The sequence below is a fragment of the Elephantulus edwardii genome, unplaced genomic scaffold (genome assembly GCF_000299155.1).
Source record: "Elephantulus edwardii isolate Elephantulus edwardi_28Jun2011 unplaced genomic scaffold, EleEdw1.0 scaffold00352, whole genome shotgun sequence".
In the NCBI taxonomy this organism is placed as follows: Eukaryota; Metazoa; Chordata; class Mammalia; order Macroscelidea; family Macroscelididae; genus Elephantulus; species Elephantulus edwardii.
In genome coordinates this window covers 1932945-1940454 of record NW_006400102.1, presented here as the reverse complement: position 1 = coordinate 1940454, position 7510 = coordinate 1932945, and the positions used below count along the sequence as shown (strand labels likewise).

Below are 7510 nucleotides of genomic sequence, written 5' to 3'. Positions count from 1 at the left end.
GTACTATTGTTAGCTGTCATGGAGTGAGCTCTGACTTACAGTACATGACTGACCCATGCACCTTGGACAAAGCATTGTGCAGTGCTGGGCCGCTTTCACAATTACTGATTGTGCAAGTGTTTTCTTGTTGTTACTGTGTGTTCTGCATGCCTTCTAACCTAGGTCCTCATCTTCCAGCACTCCATCTCACAGAGGTGACTACCACTGCTCTTCTTGGACCATGTCACCTCCATGAGAAGTTATGCCTCCCACCACTGCATCAGAGGACAGGGCACTTGGCCTCAGCTCTGTTATATTTATAGCTATATGCTATAAACTATGGTTTATGTGCCCCACAGAAGTTTTTATTTGGCTGATTTTAGAAGTAAATTATCAGTCTTTCCTCTTAATTGCCTTAGTTTGGAGACCCTGATGAAACCCTGTCTATGATGAATGGTTTTGTAAATTATTTTTGCAAAGGCCATGTGATTTCTTTGGGTTTTAGTCTCCACCTATTAGGTGGGAATGATTACAAAAAGCTTCTCCCAGGTCTGTAAGGGTCAGTAAATAATTGTTGCAGGAACTTCAAGAGTAGTATCACACAGTGAGGAAATATGTGTGACATAAACTGAAAATAACTGCACCAATTCCTCCTATTAACACCTATAAGTACAATACCATCACAAAGACAGTGATGGAGGGCACAACTCCCAAGATATTTAGCCAATTGTGTGTTAACTCAAGATTAAAAGAACTCTTCAACTAATTCACCAACAAAACATGTGTTGGTTCACACAAACATCAATGAGGACCACTATGTACCCAACCCAATGAGCCCATCCTTGACATATTGGCATACATACTACCTGACTCTTCTAGACAGCACTTCTTTAGGGAGGCATGGATGGGGCAACCCAGTCTTGGGCAATCTCACTACAGGAAAGGTTAGGAACATAGAGAAGAGTAGGATTAGAGAGTGTAAAGTGGACCTATGAAGGCAGCAGTAGGTGTTGGGTAGCAGAGTAACAGGTTAGGAGTAACAATCTGAAAGGTGAGGGGTCACAATAGGAAGTGACAGAGTGAAGAGGTGGTGGAGTCCATAGCTTGAAAGCAGAGCTGAACTCAAGTACCCTTTCTTCCTGGAGTGTATGCAAGTGAAGAAAGTTATGATTCCACATGGAAAGTAACATGGTTCAAGAAGAAACATGGTAGCCACTTTCCAAGACAACCCTAGTGAGTATACCTCTGCTTTGTATGTCCGTGGGGTCCACTTACACTTTGAAAAAGGCTGGTCTATGTAACTTATTCCCAAAAACTTATTGCCATTAACTCAGAACTGACTCATAGTTGATCCTCTTGTGGATTTTCAAGGGAAATCACACAGGGAAAATGTGTCCATCTCTACTCAACACAATAAAATAAATAAATTTTAAAAATATAAACACTGTCATTTTCCCTTTACTTTCTCCAGGCTCACTCTCTCAGGGAAGCCAGTGGCCACTTTGTAAGTTTGTTCAAACAGTCAAGTGGAGAAGAAACAGGTTCCTAACCAACAGCCAGCACCAATCAGCCAGTCACTTGAGAAAGCCCCTATGGGATAGATCCTCAGCCTCGGCAAAGCCTTCATATAACTGCAGCCAGCACAACCTCACACAAGATCCCAAGCTAGAAAAGTTTCACCCAAATTTCTAATCCCTAAAATAAAGAGTTAATAGAAACATTTCTATTTTTGTTCTAAGCCACAACAAAGTTTTTAATAATTTTTTATGTCACAATTATTATTATTGTTGTTAGGTGCTGTCAAGTTGACTATGATTCCTAGAAACTGTATGAACAATAGATCTGAACCCTGTTCAATCCTGCACCAACCTCATGATAAATGCTATATTCAAGCCCATTGTTACAGTAACTGAATAAATCCATCTCATTGAGGGGCTTCCTCTCTTTGCTGATCCTCCACATTTCCCAGCATGATGTCTTTTTCCAAGGACTGGATTCTTCTGATAACATGCCCTAAGTATGTGAGATGAAGCTTCTCTACCCAAATTCCCTCTAAGAGGCACTCTGACTGCACTTCCTTCAAGACAGACTTGTTTGTTCTTTTGGCAGTTCATTAAACATTTAGTACTTTCTCTAACAATGCAACTTAAAGTCATAAATTATTCTTCCATCATACTTATTCAATGTTCAACTTTCAGATATGTAGGAAGCAATTGACAAGACAATGGCTTGGATCATCTTAGTCTTTGAATTAGCACTGTTTAATCTTCAGCATTTTGAAGAGGTCCTTGACAGCAAATTTTCCCACTGAAACACTTCTTTTGATTTTTTTTTTAATTTCTATTCATTCATGGTTGTCCTTTTCTCCCCTCCCAACCCTTCCCCCCTCCCCAGTACACTACCCTCTTGGAAAAGTAAAAGAAAAACTCTTTCATTGTTTACAATCCCTCCCCCCAGGTCCACTCCACTATGCAGCCTTCGCTCTGGACTCCTGTCATGAACAAAATACCTAATCACATATCCTTTTTAAACAGTTTTCTCCCTCATCATACTCCCTCATCTGCAGTATACATTATTGAACCCATCTTTCTCAGTCTCTCCCCAACCCCAAGGTCAGTCCTGTTTTACAACAGCGGCACCATGCAGTGTTTGTCCTTTTGTGACTTCGATACTTCACTCAGCATAATGTCCTCCAGGGTCACCTATTTTGAATAATATTGCATGACTTCTTTGTTTTTCTTTCTTTTTTTAAAAGTATTTTATTATTATTTTGTGCGTGTGTACCGTCAAATAAGATCTGACTGGTATAGGAGGAGATCGTCCGTCCCTCTCCAGCAGAGCATCTGGTGGATTTGAACCACTCACCTCTGGGATTGCAGTGCAGCTTCTTGCCACTAGACCACCAGAGCTCGCCATGACTTCCTTGTTTTTCAATGCAGCATAGTATTCCATTGTGTGAATATACCACAGCTTCCCTATCCATTCATTTGTTGATGGGCACTTGGGTTGTTTCCAAATCCTTGTTATTGTGAACAAAGCCACGATAAACATGGGTGTGTATATATCTGTTTGGATGTCAGTTATGGTCTCCTTGGAATATATTCCCAGCAGTGGAATTGCTGGGTCAGATGGTATACCTATTTGCAACTTTTTGAGAAAGCACCATACCGCCTTCCACAGTGGTTGCACCATTTTACACTTCCACCAACAGTGAATACGGGTTTCAGTTTCTCCACAACCTTGCCAGCATTTCTTACTGGCTGTTCTGTTAAAGTTTGCTATTCTGACTAGGGTGAGATTGTATCTCATAGTTGGTTTGTCTTTTGATTTCTTGAATGTTGCTATCATAGGTGTTGATTGTGGCTGAAATTATAAAATGAAATTGTTAAAAATTCCAATCTTCTCTCCGACTCTTTTGATGTTGTCTACTGGTTCAGTGGTGAGAATTACTGTCTTCTTTCTTTTTTTCTTTTTTTTTAAATGTGAGTACAAAGGCAGCTCCATAAGGCGCTTTCAGTCGTGTAACTACAATATGTCTTTCAGATTCCATCCAGGTCTCGGGCTCGGGCCTCAGACCCTACTGACTTCTCCAAGTAGGGGTTGCATGTTTGTGGTCTGATCAGTGCCAAAGTCTGAGGAGTAGGTTCTAAGAGGAGAGGGTGTCTCTGCTTCTGAGGTCTCTGGTGTCTGTGGTGCTGGAACTTGCCGGGTAAGGACCCTGGGGCTGCTGTCCTGTCTTGGATCCTTATTTCCATGGCTGATGTGCATCAACTGGCTAAGGTTTCACCTTTTTGGTTTAGGCCCCTGTGGGAGAGTGTTCATAAAACACTCTCTAGAAGATCCATGGGTCCAGTACACAAACCCTCTGGTAAGTTTTCAGCCCAGGCAGCCGCAGGCGGTAGCTGAGAGGTGGTCCACGGTCCTCCAGGTGCTGTTTCCATGAATGAGACTGCCTCGTAGCCAGTGGGTCGGCAACAGGGCTGGGTGAGTGGCCAGGACCCTGGGGGCAGTCGCAGGACCCCCGAGGGCAGCAAGTTGGCCAGGCTGAGGTCGTAAGGGGAGTGCGCACGGCGGCAGGAGCCGCTGCAGAAGCAGAAGCGCACCAGCTCGTCAGAGCCGTGGCCCAGGCCGAGGTCGCGCACCCGCACCAGCTGCGCGCGCAGGCGGCATCCCCGCGCTCCTGCTACCCGCGCCCGGTTCGCGCGGCTGCTCCCCGCACGCACCTTGCGGGCCAGCGCAGGAGGAGAGGGCGCGGGCCTTGGTAATGGGGGCTGTGGCCTCCGGGTTCTTCCGCCGCACATAGGGGCTGTGTGTCCCCCTGAGCCTACGGGAGGGATCACTTGAGCATTGAACACGCAGAGAATTTACTTCCTTCACCCACAGTGACAGTGCCCCCTCTCATCATTTAGCCTCCCACATCTGACCTCTAATTATTGTCTTCTTGATGTTGCGATGTAATGCATCTTTAAGGCTCTAGTCTTTGATCTACTGCAGAAAGTGTTTAAATTCCCCTTCAGTTCTACAAGTGAGGATATGTCATCTACATAACGCAGGTTCTCCAATCATGAGGCCACATTCTTCTTCATATGATCCATCTTTTCAAATTAATTGCTCAGCATATAGGTTGAGTAGATATGGAGAAAATATATAACCCAGATACACATTTTTCATTCTTTTAAACCATGCAGTGTTCCCTTGCTTTATTAATAAACAACATACAAAGCTTCTTGATCTATGTACAGGCTTTGCATGAGCACAGTCAAGTATTATGGGAATTGTATTCTTCTGAAATGTATTCATTCTTTTGTCATGCCAAGTCAATAAAACACAAATAAACATATTTCAGATATTCTCTGCTTTCAGGCAAGATCTAATTGACATCATCAGTTATATCCCCCATGCATGGCCTCTGATAACATTATTTTCATCAGGAAGAGGGCAAAGCATAGCCTGAAAGTGAAGGATATCTACACACTATGAAAGAGGCATCCAGAGGAAACTAACAAAACAATTTCCTATTTCTATACCCATTTCATTAATTCCCCCAACTATACAAACTAGGCTTTCCCCCTAAAGAGTTTCCCTGCTGGCAACAACTGGCTTGCTTAAAAAATCTGTTCTGTGTTGTCCACTCTCATGGGCAGTGAGTCATTCACAGAGTCACAGAACCTTCAGGTTACATCTTCAGATGTAAGTCTCAGACTTACATCTATCACTCTGCTAGTGACAGGAGGAGGAACTCAAAACATAATTCATAAGTGTAAGACCATAGTAAAAGTTGCCTGGGTAAGGTCCTTTAACCTGATAGATTAGATTGTCTAGCTATGAAACTGTTGTCCCAGGAATTAAGGACTTGCAATCAAATCACCCTGATATCAAAAATTGAGAAATTTCTTGAAGAATGAGCCATCAGAAGGGAAGGTTGATAGCTACCTACCTCGAAGAGCAAATATAGGACATCTGACAGCCACCATGGGAAAAGGCAGTGTGGAACAAACAACCTTGTCAGACCCTGCACTCTACCTTTCTGAACCCTTTCCACATTCCTTTCCCTTACCCATTTCCTTTGACTACCCCCTTCAAAGGTATGACTTGATCCTGAAATGATAAAAAACGGTGTTTAAGGCATCCATGCTGCCAACTTCTCCCAAATCACTGGCATCTGAATGAGACACATTTAACAGATTCAGCCCTTGCATCTCGTTGACTTGGAGTAACAGATGATTGAATGACATTTTGTCCCAGTTACAGTAGTTCTCCATGCCAGAATGAGAGTTGAAGGCAGCCCACCAGGATCTGATCTTCTCAACCACCCTGTGGTATTTGCAGAGATGTGAAGAGAGAGGTATAGAGGTGCAGGTTCTAGTGTATCCTCATCCCCTTCTGCTCTGTGGCCAACTGTTCATACACAGAACAGCAGCAGTCCAATGCCAGGTGCAGGAGCCATAGCTTTCCTTGAACATTTCCTTGACTATTCTAGTCCCTCTTCTAATCCCCTAATGATACCATGGCTTGACCAGACACGCTTTAACCTTTAAACTGACATCCTTGCTTTTTAACACTTTAGAGAAGTCCTTAACAGCAGATTTTCCCAATATAGCTTTTGACTTCAGTGTTGATTGTGAATACAAGTGAAATGAAATGATTAACAACTTCAATCTTTTCATGATGTTGCTTAGTAGTTTATTAATGAGGATTTTGCAGGAAGTATTTTAAGTCCTCTTTACTTTTTGCAAGCAAAGTTGTGTCATCTGTATCATGCAAATTGTTGCTAAGTCTTCCTTCAATTCTGATGCTACATTCTTCTTCGTAGAGTCCTATGGGAAACCAAACTTTATACCAAATATTATATGAAAGCCCTTGTTCAGAAATTGAAGGAATTACATATTTATAAGTTTCGATTTCTCTTGTGGCAGATCACAGAAAATGAGCTGTTTGTTCCCTGCAGACAGGAGACAGGTAGGGCTCCCCTACTGAGGGAGTGTTACTTCCTGTGAAATACTTCATGAGCTAGAGCATTAGGTTGACAATAGAGAAAAATTCAGCTTCATTTACAAGGAATTCCTTTTTTTATTTGCTTCCCAGATTATCAATAAATACACAGAGAAACATGACTTGGGGTCTTCAGTCAAGAACTGCTGGCCCCCTGTTTTATGCTCTCTGCTCTATCTCATTCCTGACTGTATGTCTCATTATTAATAATTATAAAATTACTTTACCCTCAGTCTGCAACAGAGTCCAGCCTCTCAAATTATTTGGTCAGCATACAGATAAAATAGGTATGTAGAAAGAACAGAGCCCTGAAACATGTTTTTCTTCATTTTAAACCATACAGGGGGGCGCGTGCGCGGTCTCGCGGAAGCCGCGGGGGCCGGTCTTGAGGCGGAGTCGCTGGCGGCTGTGGCGGCGACAGCGGCGACGGAGGAGGCTGGCGGCTGGGCGGGGGCGGGGACTAAGGATTGTGAGGTGGGGAATCGAGAGTTTCTGGATTCTTTATCCGGTGTTTTAAAGGCTACCGGAGGACTGTCGCTTCTGTAGTGTTTCGGGGCGGCCGAGGCGGGAGGATCTGCGGGTGCGTGGCGCGGAGACTAAGAAAGTTAGCCTGAATCTGTGAAAAACCAGAGAAGAGAAACTAAGAAGATAGTAGACAAGATCTTTCTAATTTGAATAATATTCCCTTCATGGACACTTTTCCATAGGATTATTATGTGATGTGAGAAGTTTTTGCGTTTTTTTTTTTCTTCTGGAAGTAACATGGATTTTATACTACAGAATCAAGAGAATTGGCCTTATAAGAAAAATTGATTTAAAAAAAAAAAGTGGTACAGGTTTTTATAGATGACCATGACAACGTCCCATATGAAGGGGCATGTTACAGAGGAATCAGACAGTGAGGTGAGAAATGTTGATCTTGCGTCACCAGAGGAACAACATCACAAGCACCGAGAGATGGCTGTTGACTGCCCTGGAGATTTGGGCACTAGGATGATGCCAATACGTCGAAGTGCACAGCTGGAACGGATCCGGCAAC

The 7510-nt window shown here is 43.2% G+C and overlaps 1 pseudogene; it reads right to left on the bottom strand.

Moving 5' to 3' along the window:
* Positions 1-3855: 3855 nt before the first annotated feature.
* The window catches only part of LOC102843930, a 4132-nt pseudogene continuing 477 nt past the window's right edge, over positions 3856-7510 (bottom strand).